The sequence below is a fragment of the Pseudorasbora parva genome, chromosome 13 (genome assembly GCF_024679245.1).
Source record: "Pseudorasbora parva isolate DD20220531a chromosome 13, ASM2467924v1, whole genome shotgun sequence".
Classification (NCBI taxonomy): Eukaryota; Metazoa; Chordata; class Actinopteri; order Cypriniformes; family Gobionidae; genus Pseudorasbora; species Pseudorasbora parva.
Window position 1 is genome coordinate 14,838,425 of NC_090184.1, and position 18,873 is coordinate 14,857,297.

The following is an 18,873-nucleotide window of genomic DNA, read 5'->3' on the forward strand; positions in this document are numbered from 1 at the left end:
CTCAACATAGGTGAATTTGCCAACATTGAAACAATATTGATTTTACTTTAGATTTTGCAAATCTAATCAACGTTGAAATGGCAACGTCATTCCGACGTCATGTTTCTCAGCATAGGTGAATTTGCCAACATTGATTTAAGTTTAGATTTTGCAAATCCAATCAACGTTGAAATTTCAACGTCACTATAAAGTCCTGCTTTTCAACATAGTTTTTGTTAAACTGTTTTCACTGAAGTATTGATGTGTTCAACAGCAACACCAAACACCTTGAAATGGATACATAAACACTAAGTTTGCAAACACGCACAGTCAGCTTGGAAGAAGCCAATTGGTCAAAGGAAGACCAGGAAGAAGATTAATAAAGACATTTCACTGACGTAGGAAACATGCTTTATTACATAGCTGCAATTGTGCCAACCTTTCACATCAATTGTACACATGTCAAACTTTTACTTTACCCAAAAATTCTGTCATTAAAGGGTTAGTTCACCCAAAAGTGAAATTGAGGTCATTAATGACTCACCCCAAAGTCATTCCACACCCGTAAGACCTCCATTCCTCTTCAGAACACAGTTTAAGATATTTTATATTTTAGTCCCAGAGCATTGTGGCGATCCGAATCATTGATTCATGGCTGTTTGAATCTTTATTTGAGGTTTGAAAACAAACGCAGAAGAGAAAACAATGCTGAATAAAATCGTACTTTTTTTTATTTTTGGACCAAAATGTATTTTCGACTCTTCAAGAGACTCTAATTAACCCACTGATGTCACATATGGACTACTTTGATGATGTTATTATCTTTCTGGTCCTTCTGGACATGGACAGTATACCGTACATACATTTTCAATGGAGGGACAGAAAGCTCAGAGTAAATATAAAATATCTTAAACTGTGTTCTGAAGATGAATGGAAGTCTTACGGGTCTGGAACGACATTAGGGTGAGGAGTAAATGACAGAATTTTCATTTTTGGGTGGACTAGCTTTTTTTAACCTTTAAAAAAAACGGCCCAAACATTGGGCAACATTAACAACTTTCTTGTTACTTCTTTCTGCTACCGCCACCAGTCCTCTCAGGTGCATATTTCAAGTCTTTGGCCATGTATTCGTCTACTTTCATTGGCTTTAAGCTCAAGACCGCATCTGACGAGAAAAAAAAACAGATCAGTATTAGCAAACACTAATATTTTAAACTCAAATTAAAATATTTAGCAAATATCAACTTTTGTGGCATTGCCAATGATCAAAGTATATCAATTAGTATTGATCAACATGCAAGGTCATTGATAATCATGTGCTTGAGCGAGCAACAAAAGGCAGTTGGTAGTAACCCTTGCTGCAGGTAGAGAAGTTAGTCTAGAGCCCAGAATGGAGTATTTTATTTATATTTATATATATATATATATATATATATATATATATATATATATATATATATATATATATATATATATATAAAAGTTTGGACACATTACTATGTGTAATGTTTTTGAAAGAAGTTTCTTCTGCTCATCAAGCCTGCATTTATTTGATCAAAAATACAGTAAAAAAAAAAAAAAAGTAATATTGTGCTCTTATTACAATTTAAATATTTGGTTTTCAATTTATTATATGTTAAATTACAATTTATTTCTGTGAAGAGCTGAATTTTCAGTATCATTCCTTCAGCGTCACATGATACTTCAGCAATCATTCTAATATTCTGATTTATTATGAGTGTTGGAAACAGTTCTGCTGCTTAATATATTTGATGAATAAAAGGTTTAAAAGAACTGCATTTATTCAAAATAAAAACATTTTCAAATAAAATAAATCTCCTTTACTATCAATTTAACACAGTGTTTCTCAAACTTTTTCAGCCCAAGGACCACTTTATCTTCCAATTTTTTTCTGAGGACCACCTACAGAATCCCCCTCTAACACGCCCCCCAAAACCAACAAAATAGGAAGGATAAGCTAAATTTAAGTTTAATATGCAACTGTTTCAAGTCAAAAACGAATCATTCAAACATAAATGCAATGATTTGATCAGAAATTATTATATACATTTTATATATAAAAAGTCTTCCACATAAACCTGTATTTAAATTTTACAAAAATGTAACAAAAAAAAAGTTAAGGGTTAGTTACTTTCAGATTCAAATAGATGGTTGGGTTAGGTATGGGGACAACTTAACGTTAAAGGAGACTTTCAGGTCGTTTTTCCAAATCTCTGGAAAAAAGAAGAAAGAAGAATGTGACATGCTAAAGATGTATAGATATTCTTATGCCTCTCCCTGATTGGGTAACGGTAGTACAAGACAAAAACATTCAAACTGATCTAATATAACGTTAGCGCACACATAAGTTACACGCCGGTGGAACGACGGACTAACGGCAGTTCGCGGTTAAACTAGTCTGCCCGTAACGTTACACTTAACGGCGGTTCGCGGTTAAACTAGTCTGCTTATACGTCTACACACACACACACACACAGATAAGAACGGCGTTTGACGGTTAGCTAGCACTAACTCCGGTTCGCGGTTAAACTACGTTAGTCTGCCCATATAAACACATTATTAATTAACACAATACGTATATGGACCAGAGTCAGGCACACTCAACATTTATTTAGGAATTTTCTAGTTATAAAATGTGACTTCAAAAACTTTGCTTACCGTCTGAGCTGTTATGCCCAAATTCAGTCGAATCGGTCCAGGTCAGAACCTGCTGACGATGACGACACAGACCCACTTCGCGCACGCGCAAGCAGGTGTTGCGTGGAACCGTCAGAGCCTATTGGCCTTTGTGTGATGGACAGTCGCCGTCCTCCAATCAAGCCATACATCTTGTATTCGTGTGTGTGTGTGTGTGTGTGTGTCCGTCCATATGTGTGTCTATATATATATGTGTGTGTGTGTGTGTGTGTGTGTGTGTGTGTGTGTGTGTGTGTGTGTGTGTGTGTGTGTGTGTGTGTGTGTGTGTGTGTGTGTGTGTGTGTGTGTGTGTGTGTGTGTGTGTGTGTGTGTGTTAATTTTAAGCGGTCTGTTAATTTTTTTTCAGAGCTGTGTAGGATATATATATATATATATATATATATATATATATATATATATATATATATATATATATATATTTAAATATTATATGTTATATTTTAAATATATATATATATATATATAGCTCTGGAAGAAGACATAATATTTTCACCAGCCGCCACTGCATATATTGTTCTTGTATGGAATGACTAACCAAAATGATCAATCGGACTTGCTGTCAAAGTAAGCCATAAGATGTAGAAAGTGCTCAACAATTCAGAGTTGATATTTCAACGTTGTATCATTATTCATGTATCAACTCTTTTTCAACAGTTAATTGATCAGCATTGTTTGGACGTTGTTCCAACGTTATTTTTCTACTGATATATTTCAACAAAATGTTTAAAAGTCATGGTTGTAAAAATAATGTTGATTTGACGTACAACTCAAAACTTGTTGATATTTCTATGTTGAATTCTTAGTGAGTTAACAACACCAATTCAACTATTTGGTGTTCAACGTTGTTTTGACTTTGAAACAATGTTTTTTCATAAACTGACATTATTTCAACTACATTTAAACGTTTAAAGTCAGTCGAATGCCAGCTGGGGTGCTTCAAGAGACAACTGCCTTCTGGAACTTCACAATACGTTGTCCGTGAAATGGCTATGTAATTACAAAATTCTACACATTAAGATTACTTCAAATGGGACCATTGATTGGTCCTGTGTTCATAAGTTCTTCTCTTTGGGGTAGTTTTAATGAGGAAGTGAGCTACAGGCAAGACTTAGCCTCTGTTCAATACAAGTTCTATACAAAATTCCATTTTCAGGCAACCTAATATTGTAAACAATTGTTCCTATGCCTCTAACATTTTTTTAAGTGATAACAGTTAAAGCCATCTTTCAGTTCATTTTCATCTTGACTGTAAGTATATGTTGATATCTACTCTAACTCTAGCATCTTTCTTTTCAAACAAAGTAGAAAGTGCTATCAAGTTGGGGTAAATATTTACTGACTGACTTCCCTGTGTCCATGTTTTTTTAAAATTTTCAAATCCCTTATATTTAAAAAATAATCATGGATCATTACAAATATAAGTATTTCTGATACTATGTAAGAATAAGAGCTTCTCTTGTGGACAGCCATATTGGTGTTTGTTCATGATGTGGTTCTTTCACTGCCATCATGACAAAAGCCTAGCCAGAGTAAACTCTGGAGGGTGCTGTTTACCTAGAGTCTTGGTCTGCCACTCTCTGGTTTTGTACTTAGTGAATGTCTTTGCTTCCAACTTGTATCTTGCATCCAACTTGTACCTTGTAAGTGCTACCAACCTGGGACAACATTTGGGACAGCCTGGGAAAGCATCCTCATCTGCAGTCATGTTCCTGCCATCTTGACTGCAAATCAGTTGATATCTACTCTAACTTTAGCATGTTTCTTTTCAACCAAAGTAGAAAGTGCTATCAAGTTGGGGTAAATATTTCCTGTCTGACTCCCCTGTGTCCATGGTTTTTATTCAGATCCCTTACATTTTCAGACCCCTTCTAGATGACTACTAATAGAAGCATTCCTGATTAATAAAAAGTGCTTCTCTTTAGCACAATAAAGTTAGCATCCTGAGGCCTATGCTTTAAAATGACTTTTTTTCTAAATTCAGCGGGATGTTCTTGAGTCCCACAGAGTTTCAGGCTATCAACTGGACAAGATTTGCTGCTACTACTACTCTCACTCTCGGTACCCTCACAATGGCACTGACTTGTCTGTTGTATTTAGTAAGTGCTATTTGTTGGGGTAATTTCAAGTGATCAGTGCTTCAAGAGAAAACTTCCTTCTGGAACTCCACAATACGTTGTCCATGAAATGGCTATGTAATTACAAAGTTCTACACATTAAGATTACTTCAAATGGGAGCATTGATTGGTCATGTGTTCATAAGTGCTTCTCTTTGGGGTGGTTTTAATGAGGAAGTGAGCTACAGGCAAGACTTAGCCTCTGTTCAATACAAGTTCAATACAAAATTCCATTTTCAGTCAACCTAATATGGTAAACAATTGTACCTATGCCTCTAACATTTGTTTAAGTGATAACAGTTAAAGTCATGTTTTAGTTCATTTTCATCTTGACTGTAAGTATATGTTGATATCTACTCTAACTCTAGCATCTTTCTTTTCAAACAAAGTAGAAAGTGCTATCAAGTTGGGGTAAATATTTACTGACTGGCTTCCCTATGTCCATGTTTTTTTTTACATTTTCAAATCCCTAATATTGAAAAAATCATCATGGATCATTACAAATATAAGTATTCCTGACACTATGTAAGAATAAGCGCTTCTCTTGTGGACAGCCATGTTGGTGTTTGTTCATGATGTGGTTCTTTCACTGCCATCATGACAAAAGCCTAGCCAGAGTAAACTCTGGAGGGTGCTGTTTACCTAGAGTCGTGGTCTGCCACTCTCTGGTTTTGTACTTAGTGAATGTCTTTGCTTCCAACTTGTATCTTTTATCCAACTTGTACCTTGTAAGTGCTACCAACCTGGGACAACATTTGGGACAGCCTGGGACAGCATCCTCATCTGCAGTCATGTTCCTGCCATCTTGACTGCAAATCAGTTGATATCTACTCTAACTTTAGCATGTTTCTTTTCAACCAAAGTAGAAAGTGCTATCAAGTTGGGGTAAATATTTCCTGTCTGACTCCCCTGTGTCCATGGTTTTTATTCAGATCCCTTACATTTTCAGACCCCTTATAGATGACTACAAAGAGAAGCATTCCTGATTAATAATAAGTGCTTCTCTTTAGCACAATAAAGTTAGCATCCTGAGGCCTATGCTTTAAAATGACTCTTTTCTAAATTCAGCGGGATGTTCTTGAGTCCCACAGAGTTTCAGGCTATCAACTGGACAAGATTTGCTGCTACTACTACTCTCACTCTCGGTACCCTCACAATGGCACTGACTTGTCTGTTATATTTAGTAAGTGCTATTTGTTGGGGTAGTTTCAAGTGATCAGTGCTTCAAGAGAAAACTTCCTTCTGGAACTCCACAATACGTTGTCCATGAAATGGCTATGTAATTACAAAGTTCTACACATTAAGATTACTTCAAATGGGAGCATTGATTGGTCCTGTGTTCATAAGTGCTTCTCTTTGGGGTGGTTTTAATGAGGAAGTGAGCTACAGGCAAGACTTAGCCTCTGTTCAATACAAGTTCAATACAAAATTCCATTTTCAGTCAACCTAATATGGTAAACAATTGTACCTATGCCTCTAACATTTGTTTAAGTGATAACAGTTAAAGTCATGTTTTAGTTCATTTTCATCTTGACTGTAAGTATATGTTGATATCTACTCTAACTCTAGCATCTTTCTTTTCAAACAAAGTAGAAAGTGCTATCAAGTTGGGGTAAATATTTACTGACTGGCTTCCCTATGTCCATGTTTTTTTTTACATTTTCAAATCCCTAATATTGAAAAAATCATCATGGATCATTACAAATATAAGTATTTCTGATACTATGTAAGAATAAGCGCTTCTCTTGTGGACAGCCATGTTGGTGTTTGTTCATGATGTGGTTCTTTCACTGCCATCATGACAAAAGCCTAGCCAGAGTAAACTCTGGAGGGTGCTGTTTACCTAGAGTCGTGGTCTGCCACTCTCTGGTTTTGTACTTAGTGAATGTCTTTGCTTCCAACTTGTATCTTGCATCCAACTTGTACCTTGTAAGTGCTACCAACCTGGGACAACATTTGGGACAGCCTGGGACAGCATCCTCATCTGCAGTCATGTTCCTGCCATCTTGACTGCAAATCAGTTGATATCTACTCTAACTTTAGCATGTTTCTTTTCAACCAAAGTAGAAAGTGCTATCAAGTTGGGGTAAATATTTCCTGTCTGACTCCCCTGTGTCCATGGTTTTTATTCAGATCCCTTACATTTTCAGACCCCTTATAGATGACTACAAAGAGAAGCATTCCTGATTAATAATAAGTGCTTCTCTTTAGCACAATAAAGTTAGCATCCTGAGGCCTATGCTTTAAAATGACTATTTTCTATATTCAGCGGGATGTTCATGAGTGTTGTATTTGCATGAATTGCTTAAAATGTGTGAAAAGTCCAGCCATGTTGGAAGAAAAGCTGAGTCGTTCCAAAGATGCAAACTGGGCAATCAAAACTTAATGGGCTTACAGAAGTGTCAACGGCCATGACACAGCCAAGGGGGCATGGACACACTTATATTGAGTGCTGGTTAACCACATGGCTCAGACAAGCTCTTCCTAAAAGCAGGCAACATGCTCCATGGATGCCCCATGGATCTCGTCGGGTCCTACAGAGTTTCAGGCTATCAACTGGACAAGATTTGCAGCTATTACTACTCTCACTCTCGGTACCCTCACAATGGCACTGACTCGTCTGTTGTATTTGGTAAGTGCTATTTGTTGGGGTAGTTTCAAGTGATCAGTGCTTCAAGAGACAACTGCCTTCTGGAACTTCACAATACGTTGTCCGTGAAATGGCTATGTAATTACAAAATTCTACACATTAAGATTACTTCAAATGGGACCATTGATTGGTCCTGTGTTCATAAGTTCTTCTCTTTGGGGTAGTTTTAATGAGGAAGTGAGCTACAGGCAAGACTTAGCCTCTGTTCAATACAAGTTCTATACAAAATTCCATTTTCAGGCAACCTAATATTGTAAACAATTGTTCCTATGCCTCTAACATTTTTTTAAGTGATAACAGTTAAAGCCATCTTTCAGTTCATTTTCATCTTGACTGTAAGTATATGTTGATATCTACTCTAACTCTAGCATCTTTCTTTTCAAACAAAGTAGAAAGTGCTATCAAGTTGGGGTAAATATTTACTGACTGACTTCCCTGTGTCCATGTTTTTTTAAAATTTTCAAATCCCTTATATTTAAAAAATAATCATGGATCATTACAAATATAAGTATTTCTGATACTATGTAAGAATAAGAGCTTCTCTTGTGGACAGCCATATTGGTGTTTGTTCATGATGTGGTTCTTTCACTGCCATCATGACAAAAGCCTAGCCAGAGTAAACTCTGGAGGGTGCTGTTTACCTAGAGTCTTGGTCTGCCACTCTCTGGTTTTGTACTTAGTGAATGTCTTTGCTTCCAACTTGTATCTTGCATCCAACTTGTACCTTGTAAGTGCTACCAACCTGGGACAACATTTGGGACAGCCTGGGAAAGCATCCTCATCTGCAGTCATGTTCCTGCCATCTTGACTGCAAATCAGTTGATATCTACTCTAACTTTAGCATGTTTCTTTTCAACCAAAGTAGAAAGTGCTATCAAGTTGGGGTAAATATTTCCTGTCTGACTCCCCTGTGTCCATGGTTTTTATTCAGATCCCTTACATTTTCAGACCCCTTCTAGATGACTACTAATAGAAGCATTCCTGATTAATAAAAAGTGCTTCTCTTTAGCACAATAAAGTTAGCATCCTGAGGCCTATGCTTTAAAATGACTTTTTTTCTAAATTCAGCGGGATGTTCTTGAGTCCCACAGAGTTTCAGGCTATCAACTGGACAAGATTTGATGCTACTACTACTCTCACTCTCGGTACCCTCACAATGGCACTGACTTGTCTGTTGTATTTAGTAAGTGCTATTTGTTGGGGTAATTTCAAGTGATCAGTGCTTCAAGAGAAAACTTCCTTCTGGAACTCCACAATACGTTGTCCATGAAATGGCTATGTAATTACAAAGTTCTACACATTAAGATTACTTCAAATGGGAGCATTGATTGGTCATGTGTTCATAAGTGCTTCTCTTTGGGGTGGTTTTAATGAGGAAGTGAGCTACAGGCAAGACTTAGCCTCTGTTCAATACAAGTTCAATACAAAATTCCATTTTCAGTCAACCTAATATGGTAAACAATTGTACCTATGCCTCTAACATTTGTTTAAGTGATAACAGTTAAAGTCATGTTTTAGTTCATTTTCATCTTGACTGTAAGTATATGTTGATATCTACTCTAACTCTAGCATCTTTCTTTTCAAACAAAGTAGAAAGTGCTTTTAAGTTGGGGTAAATATTTACTGACTGGCTTCTCTATGTCCATGTTTTTTTTTACATTTTCAAATCCCTAATATTGAAAAAATCATCATGGATCATTACAAATATAAGTATTCCTGATACTATGTAAGAATAAGCGCTTCTCTTGTGGACAACCATGTTGGTGTTTGTTCATGATGTGGTTCTTTCACTGCCATCATGACAAAAGCCTAGCCAGAGTAAACTCTGGAGGGTGCTGTTTACCTAGAGTCGTGGTCTGCCACTCTCTGGTTTTGTACTTAGTGAATGTCTTTGCTTCCAACTTGTATCTTGCATCCAACTTGTACCTTGTAAGTGCTACCAACCTGGGACAACATTTGGGACAGCCTGGGACAGCATCCTCATCTGCAGTCATGATCCTGCCATCTTGACTGCAAATCAGTTGATATCTACTCTAACTTTAGCATGTTTCTTTTCAACCAAAGTAGAAAGTGCTATCAAGTTGGGGTAAATATTTCCTGTCTGACTCCCCTGTGTCCATGGTTTTTATTCAGATCCCTTACATTTTCAGACCCCTTATAGATGACTACAAATAGAAGCATTCCTGATTAATAATAAGTGCTTCTCTTTAGCACAATAAAGTTAGCATCCTGAGGCCTATGCTTTAAAATGACTATTTTCTATATTCAGCGGGATGTTCATGAGTGTTGTATTTGCATGAATTGCTTAAAATGTCCAGCCATGTTGGAAGAAAAGCTGAGTCGTTCCAAAGATGCAAACTGGGCAATCAAAACTTAATGGGCTTACAGAAGTGTCAACGGCCATGACACAGCCGAGGGGGCATGGACACACATATATTGAGTGCTGGTTAACCACTTGGCTCAGACAAGCTCTTCCTAAAAGCAGGCAACATGCTCCATGGATGCCCCATGGATCTCGTCGGGTCCTACAGAGTTTCAGGCTATCAACTGGACAAGATTTGCAGCTATTACTACTCTCACTCTCGGTACCCTCACAATGGCACTGACTCGTCTGTTGTATTTGGTAAGTGCTATTTGTTGGGGTAGTTTCAAGTGATCAGTGCTTCAAGAGACAACTGCCTTCTGGAACTTCACAATACGTTGTCCGTGAAATGGCTATGTAATTACAAAATTCTACACATTAAGATTACTTCAAATGGGAGCATTGATTGGTCCTGTGTTCATAAGTGCTTCTCTTTGGGGTAGTTTTAATGAGGAAGTGAGCTACAGGCAAGACTTAGCCTCTGTTTAATACAAGTTCTATACAAAATTCAATTTTCAGTCAACCTAATATTGTAAACAATTGTACCTATGCCTCTAACATTTTTTTAAGTGATAACAGTTAAAGCCATGTTTCAGTTCATTTTCATCTTGACTGTAAGTATATGTTGATATCTACTCTAACTCTAGCATCTTTCTTTTCAAACAAAGTAGAAAGTACTATCAAGTTGGGGTAAATATTTACTCACTGACTTCCCTGTGTCCATGTTTTTTTTAAGTTTTCAAATCCCTTATATTTAAAAAATCATCATGGATCATTACAAATATAAGTAGTTCTGATACTATGTAAAAATAAGAGCTTCTCTTGTGGACAGCCATATTGGTGTTTGTTCATGATGTGGTTCTTTCACTGCCATCATGACAAAAACCTAGCCAGAGTAAACTCTAGAGGGTGCTGTTTACCTAGAGTCTTGGTCTGCCACTCTCTGGTTTTGTACTTAGTGAATGTCTTTGCTTCCAACTTGTATCTTGCATCCAACTTGTACCTTGTAAGTGCTACCAACCTGGGACAACATTTGGGACAGTCTGGGAAAGCATCCTCATCTGCAGTCATGTTCCTGCCATCTTGACTGCAAATCAGTTGATATCTACTCTAACTTTAGCATGTTTCTTTTCAACCAAAGTAGAAAGTGCTATCAAGTTGGGGTAAATATTTCCTGTCTGACTTCCCTGTGTCCATGGTTTTTATTCAGATCCCTTACATTTTCAGACCCCTTCTAGATGACTACTAATAGAAGCATTCCTGATTAATAAAAAGTGCTTCTCTTTAGCACAATAAAGTTAGCATCCTGAGGCCTATGCTTTAAAATGACTCTTTTCTAAATTCAGCGGGATGTTCTTGAGTCCCACAGAGTTTCAGGCTATCAACTGGACAAGATTTGCTGCTACTACTACTCTCACTCTCGGTACCCTCACAATGGCACTGACTTGTCTGTTGTATTTAGTAAGTGCTATTTGTTGGGGTAATTTCAAGTGATCAGTGCTTCAAGAGAAAACTTCCTTCTGGAACTCCACAATACGTTGTCCATGAAATGGCTATGTAATTACAAAGTTCTACACATTAAGATTACTTCAAATGGGAGCATTGATTGGTCTTGTGTTCATAAGTGCTTCTCTTTGGGGTGGTTTTAATGAGGAATTGAGCTACAGGCAAGACTTAGCCTCTCTTCAATACAAGTTCAATACAAAATTCCATTTTCAGTCAACCTAATATGGTAAACAATTGTACCTATGCCTCTAACATTTGTTTAAGTTATAACAGTTAAAGTCATGTTTTAGTTCATTTTCATCTTGACTGTAAGTATATGTTGATATCTACTCTAACTCTAGCATCTTTCTTTTCAAACAAAGTAGAAAGTGCTATCAAGTTGGGGTAAATATTTACTGACTGGCTTCCCTATGTCCATGTTTTTTTTTACATTTTCAAATCCCTAATATTGAAAAAATCATCATGGATCATTACAAATATAAGTATTCCTGATACTATGTAAGAATAAGCGCTTCTCTTGTGGACAACCATGTTGGTGTTTGTTCATGATGTGGTTCTTTCACTGCCATCATGACAAAAGCCTAGCCAGAGTAAACTCTGGAGGGTGCTGTTTACCTAGAGTCGTGGTCTGCCACTCTCTGGTTTTGTACTTAGTGAATGTCTTTGCTTCCAACTTGTATCTTGCATCCAACTTGTACCTTGTAAGTGCTACCAACCTGGGACAACATTTGGGACAGCATCCTCATCTGCAGTCATGTTCCTGCCATCTTGACTGCAAATCAGTTGATATCTACTCTAACTTTAGCATGTTTCTTTTCAACCAAAGTAGAAAGTGCTATCAAGTTGGGGTAAATATTTCCTGTCTGACTCCCCTGTGTCCATGGTTTTTATTCAGATCCCTTACATTTTCAGACCCCTTCTAGATGACTACAAATAGAAGCATTCCTGATTAATAATAAGTGCTTCTCTTTAGCACAATAAAGTTAGCATCCTGAGGCCTATGCTTTAAAATGACTCTTTTCTAAATTCAGCGGGATGTTCTTGAGTCCCACAGAGTTTCAGGCTATCAACTGGACAAGATTTGCTGCTACTACTACTCTCACTCTCGGTACCCTCACAATGGCACTGACTTGTCTGTTGTATTTGGTAAGTGCTATTTGTTGGGGTAGTTTCAAGTGATCAGTGCTTCAAGAGAAAACTTCCTTCTGGAACTCCACAATACGTTGTCCATGAAATGGCTATGTAATTACAAAGTTCTACACATTAAGATTACTTCAAATGGGAGCATTGATTGGTCCTGTGTTCATAAGTGCTTCTCTTTGGGGTGGTTTTAATGAGGAAGTGAGCTACAGGCAAGACTTAGCCTCTGTTCAATACAAGTTCAATACAAAATTCCATTTTCAGTCAACCTAATATGATAAACAATTGTACCTATGCCTCTAACATTTGTTTAAGTGATAACAGTTAAAGCCATGTTTCAGTTCATTTTCATCTTGACTGTAAGTATATGTTGATATCTACTCTAACTCTAGCATCTTTCTTTTCAAACAAAGTAGAAAGTGCTATCAAGTTGGGGTAAATATTTACTGACTGGCTTCCCTATGTCCATGTTTTTTTTACATTTTCAAATCCCTAATATTGAAAAAATCATCATGGATCATTACAAATATAAGTATTCCTGATACTATGTAAGAATAAGCGCTTCTCTTGTGGACAGCCATGTTGGTGTTTGTTCATGATGTGGTTCTTTCACTGCCATCATGACAAAAGCCTAGCCAGAGTAAACTCTGGAGGGTGCTGTTTACCTAGAGTCTTGGTCTGCCACTCTCTGGTTTTGTACTTAGTGAATGTCTTTGCTTCCAACTTGTATCTTGCATCCAACTTGTACCTTGTAAGTGCTACCAACCTGGGACAACATTTGGGACAGCCTGGGACAGCATCCTCATCTGCAGTCATGTTCCTGCCATCTTGACTGCAAATCAGTTGATATCTACTCTAACTTTAGCATGTTTCTTTTCAACCAAAGTAGAAAGTGCTATCAAGTTGGGGTAAATATTTCCTGTCTGACTCCCCTGTGTCCATGGTTTTTATTCAGATCCCTTACATTTTCAGACCCCTTATAGATGACTACAAAGAGAAGCATTCCTGATTAATAATAAGTGCTTCTCTTTAGCACAATAAAGTTAGCATCCTGAGGCCTATGCTTTAAAATGACTATTTTCTATATTCAGCGGGATGTTCATGAGTGTTGTATTTGCATGAATTGCTTAAAATGTGTGAAAAGTCCAGCCATGTTGGAAGAAAAGCTGAGTCGTTCCAAAGATGCAAACTGGGCAATCAAAACTTAATGGGCTTACAGAAGTGTCAACGGCCATGACACAGCCAAGGGGGCATGGACACACTTATATTGAGTGCTGGTTAACCACATGGCTCAGACAAGCTCTTCCTAAAAGCAGGCAACATGCTCCATGGATGCCCCATGGATCTCGTCGGGTCCTACAGAGTTTCAGGCTATCAACTGGACAAGATTTGCAGCTATTACTACTCTCACTCTCGGTACCCTCACAATGGCACTGACTCGTCTGTTGTATTTGGTAAGTGCTATTTGTTGGGGTAGTTTCAAGTGATCAGTGCTTCAAGAGACAACTGCCTTCTGGAACTTCACAATACGTTGTCCGTGAAATGGCTATGTAATTACAAAATTCTACACATTAAGATTACTTCAAATGGGAGCATTGATTGGTCCTGTGTTCATAAGTTCTTCTCTTTGGGGTAGTTTTAATGAGGAAGTGAGCTACAGGCAAGACTTAGCCTCTGTTCAATACAAGTTCTATACAAAATTCCATTTTCAGTCAACCTAATATTGTAAACAATTGTTCCTATGCCTCTAACATTTTTTTAAGTGATAACAGTTAAAGCCATCTTTCAGTTCATTTTCATCTTGACTGTAAGTATATGTTGATATCTACTCTAACTCTAGCATCTTTCTTTTCAAACAAAGTAGAAAGTGCTATCAAGTTGGGGTAAATATTTACTGACTGACTTCCCTGTGTCCATGTTTTTTTAAAATTTTCAAATCCCTTATATTTAAAAAATCATCATGGATCATTACAAATATAAGTATTTCTGATACTATGTAAGAATAAGAGCTTCTCTTGTGGACAGCCATATTGGTGTTTGTTCATGATGTGGTTCTTTCACTGCCATCATGACAAAAGCCTAGCCAGAGTAAACTCTGGAGGGTGCTGTTTACCTAGAGTCTTGGTCTGCCACTCTCTGCTTTTGTACTTAGTGAATGTCTTTGCTTCCAACTTGTATCTTGCATCCAACTTGTACCTTGTAAGTGCTACCAACCTGGGACAACATTTGGGACAGCCTGGGACAGCATCCTCATCTGCAGTCATGTTCCTGCCATCTTGACTGCAAATCAGTTGATATCTACTCTAACTTTAGCATGTTTCTTTTCAACCAAAGTAGAAAGTGCTATCAAGTTGGGGTAAATATTTCCTGTCTGACTCCCCTGTGTCCATGGTTTTTATTCAGATCCCTTACATTTTCAGACCCCTTCTAGATGACTACAAATAGAAGCATTCCTGATTAATAAAAAGTGCTTCTCTTTAGCACAATAAAGTTAGCATCCTGAGGCCTATGCTTTAAAATGACTCTTTTCTAAATTCAGCGGGATGTTCATGAGTGTTGTATTTGCATGAATTGCTTAAAATGTGTGAAAAGTCCAGCCATGTTGGAAGAAAAGCTGAGTCGTTCCAAAGATGCAAACTGGGCAATCAAAACTTAATGGGCTTACAGAAGTGTCAACGGCCATGACACAGCCGAGGGGGCATGGACACACTTATATTAAGTGCTGGTTAACCACTTGGCTCAGACAAGCTCTTCCTAAAAGCAGGCAACATGCTCCATGGATGCCCCATGGATCTCGTCGGGTCCTACAGAGTTTCAGGCTATCAACTGGACAAGATTTGCAGCTATTACTACTCTCACTCTCGGTACCCTCACAATGGCACTAACTCGTCTGTTGTATTTGGTAAGTGCTATTTGTTGGGGTAGTTTCAAGTGATCAGTGCTTCAAGAGACAACTGCCTTCTGGAACTTCACAATACGTTGTCCGTGAAATGGCTATGTAATTACAAAATTCTACACATTAAGATTACTTCAAATGGGAGCATTGATTGGTCCTGTGTTCATAAGTGCTTCTCTTTGGGGTAGTTTTAATGAGGAAGTGAGCTACAGGCAAGACTTAGCCTCTGTTTAATACAAGTTCTATACAAAATTCCATTTTCAGTCAACCTAATATTGTAAACAATTGTACCTATGCCTCTAACATTTTTTTAAGTGATAACAGTTAAAGCCATGTTTCAGTTCATTTTCATCTTGACTGTAAGTATATGTTGATATCTACTCTAACTCTAGCATCTTTCTTTTCAAACAAAGTAGAAAGTACTATCAAGTTGGGGTAAATATTTACTCACTGACTTCCCTGTGTCCATGTTTTTTTTAAATTTTCAAATCCCTTATATTTAAAAAATCATCATGGATCATTACAAATATAAGTAGTTCTGATACTATGTAAAAATAAGAGCTTCTCTTGTGGACAGCCATATTGGTGTTTGTTCATGATGTGGTTCTTTCACTGCCATCATGACAAAAACCTAGCCAGAGTAAACTCTAGAGGGTGCTGTTTACCTAGAGTCTTGGTCTGCCACTCTCTGGTTTTGTACTTAGTGAATGTCTTTGCTTCCAACTTGTATCTTGCATCCAACTTGTACCTTGTAAGTGCTACCAACCTGGGACAACATTTGGGACAGCCTGGGACAGCATCCTCATCTGCAGTCATGTTCCTGCCATCTTGACTGCAAATCAGTTGATATCTACTCTAACTTTAGCATGTTTCTTTTCAACCAAAGTAGAAAGTGCTATCAAGTTGGGGTAAATATTTCCTGTCTGACTCCCCTGTGTCCATGGTTTTTATTCAGATCCCTTACATTTTCAGACCCCTTCTAGATGACTACAAATAGAAGCATTCCTGATTAATAATAAGTGCTTCTCTTTAGCACAATAAAGTTAGCATCCTGAGGCCTATGCTTTAAAATGACTCTTTTCTAAATTCAGCGGGATGTTCTTGAGTCCCACAGAGTTTCAGGCTATCAACTGGACAAGATTTGCTGCTACTACTACTCTCACTCTCGGTACCCTCACAATGGCACTGACTTGTCTGTTGTATTTAGTAAGTGCTATTTGTTGGGGTAATTTCAAGTGATCAGTGCTTCAAGAGAAAACTTCCTTCTGGAACTCCACAATACGTTGTCCATGAAATGGCTATGCAATTACAAAGTTCTACACATTAAGATTACTTCAAATGGGAGCATTGATTGGTCCTGTGTTCATAAGTGCTTCTCTTTGGGGTGGTTTTAATGAGGAAGTGAGCTACAGGCAAGACTTAGCCTCTGTTCAATACAAGTTCAATACAAAATTCCATTTTCAGTCAACCTAATATGGTAAACAATTGTACCTATGCCTCTAACATTTGTTTAAGTTATAACAGTTAAAGTCATGTTTTAGTTCATTTTCATCTTGACTGTAAGTATATGTTGATATCTACTCTAACTCTAGCATCTTTCTTTTCAAACAAAGTAGAAAGTGCTATCAAGTTGGGGTAAATATTTACTGACTGGCTTCCCTATGTCCATGTTTTTTTTTTACATTTTCAAATCCCTAATATTGAAAAAATCATCATGGATCATTACAAATAAAAGTATTCCTGATACTATGTAAGAATAAGCGCTTCTCTTGTGGACAACCATGTTGGTGTTTGTTCATGATGTGGTTCTTTCACTGCCATCATGACAAAAGCCTAGCCAGAGTAAACTCTGGAGGGTGCTGTTTACCTAGAGTCTTGGTCTGCCACTCTCTGGTTTTGTACTTAGTGAATGTCTTTGCTTCCAACTTGTATCTTGCATCCAACTTGTACCTTGTAAGTGCTACCAACCTGGGACAACATTTGGGACAGCCTGGGACAGCATCCTCATCTGCAGTCATGTTCCTGCCATCTTGACTGCAAATCAGTTGATATCTACTCTAACTTTAGCATGTTTCTTTTCAACCAAAGTAGAAAGTGCTATCAAGTTGGGGTAAATATTTCCTGTCTGACTCCCCTGTGTCCATGGTTTTTATTCAGATCCCTTACATTTTCAGACCCCTTATAGATGACTACAAATAGAAGCATTCCTGATTAATAATAAGTGCTTCTCTTTAGCACAATAAAGTTAGCATCCTGAGGCCTATGCTTTAAAATGACTCTTTTCTAAATTCAGCGGGATGTTCTTGAGTCCCACAGAGTTTCAGGCTATCAACTGGACAAGATTTGCTGCTACTACTACTCTCACTCTCGGTACCCTCACAATGGCACTGACTTGTCTGTTGTATTTCGTAAGTGCTATTTGTTGGGGTAGTTTCAAGTGATCAGTGCTTCAAGAGAAAACTTCCTTCTGGAACTCCACAATACGTTGTCCATGAAATGGCTATGTAATTACAAAGTTCTACACATTAAGATTACTTCAAATGGGAGCATTGATTGGTCCTGTGTTCATAAGTGCTTCTCTTTGGGGTGGTTTTAATGAGGAAGTGAGCTACAGGCAAGACTTAGCCTCTGTTCAATACAAGTTCAATACAAAATTCCATTTTCAGTCAACCTAATATGATAAACAATTGTACCTATGCCTCTAACATTTGTTTAAGTGATAACAGTTAAAGCCTTGTTTCAGTTCATTTTCATCTTGACTGTAAGTATATGTTGATATCTACTCTAACTCTAGCATCTTTCTTTTCAAACAAAGTAGAAAGTGCTATCAAGTTGGGGTAAATATTTACTGACTGGCTTCCCTATGTCCATGTTTTTTTTTACATTTTCAAATCCCTAATATTGAAAAAATCATCATGGATCATTACAAATATAAGTATTCCTGATACTATGTAAGAATAAGCGCTTCTCTTGTGGACAGCCATGTTGGTGTTTGTTCATGATGTGGTTCTTTCACTGCCATCATGACAAAAGCCTAGCCAGAGTAAACTCTGGAGGGTGCTGTTTACCTAGAGTCTTGGTCTGCCACTCTCTGGTTTTGTACTTAGTGAATGTCTTTGCTTCCAACTTGTATCTTGCATCCAACTTGTACCTTGTAAGTGCTACCAACCTGGGACAACATTTGGGACAGCCTGGGACAGCATCCTCATCTGCAGTCATGTTCCTGCCATCTTGACTGCAAATCAGTTGATATCTACTCTAACTTTAGCATGTTTCTTTTCAACCAAAGTAGAAAGTGCTATCAAGTTGGGGTAAATATTTCCTGTCTGACTCCCCTGTGTCCATGGTTTTTATTCAGATCCCTTACATTTTCAGACCCCTTATAGATGACTACAAAGAGAAGCATTCCTGATTAATAATAAGTGCTTCTCTTTAGCATCCTGAGGCCTATGCTTTAAAATGACTCTTTTCTATATTCAGCGGGATGTTCATGAGTGTTGTATTTGCA

At 37.6% G+C, this 18,873-nt stretch overlaps 1 long non-coding RNA gene across 1 annotated transcript; it reads right to left on the reverse strand.

The window, feature by feature from the left end:
- Positions 1-373: 373 nt before the first annotated feature.
- On the reverse strand, positions 374-2,721 carry LOC137038094 (uncharacterized). The gene is made up of 3 exons (XR_010897375.1): positions 2,659-2,721; positions 2,132-2,213; positions 374-1,144 (listed from the first exon to the last, which is right to left on the reverse strand). It is a non-coding gene; the product is annotated as an uncharacterized lncRNA (long non-coding RNA).
- Between the last annotated feature and the right edge of the window lie 16,152 nt (positions 2,722-18,873).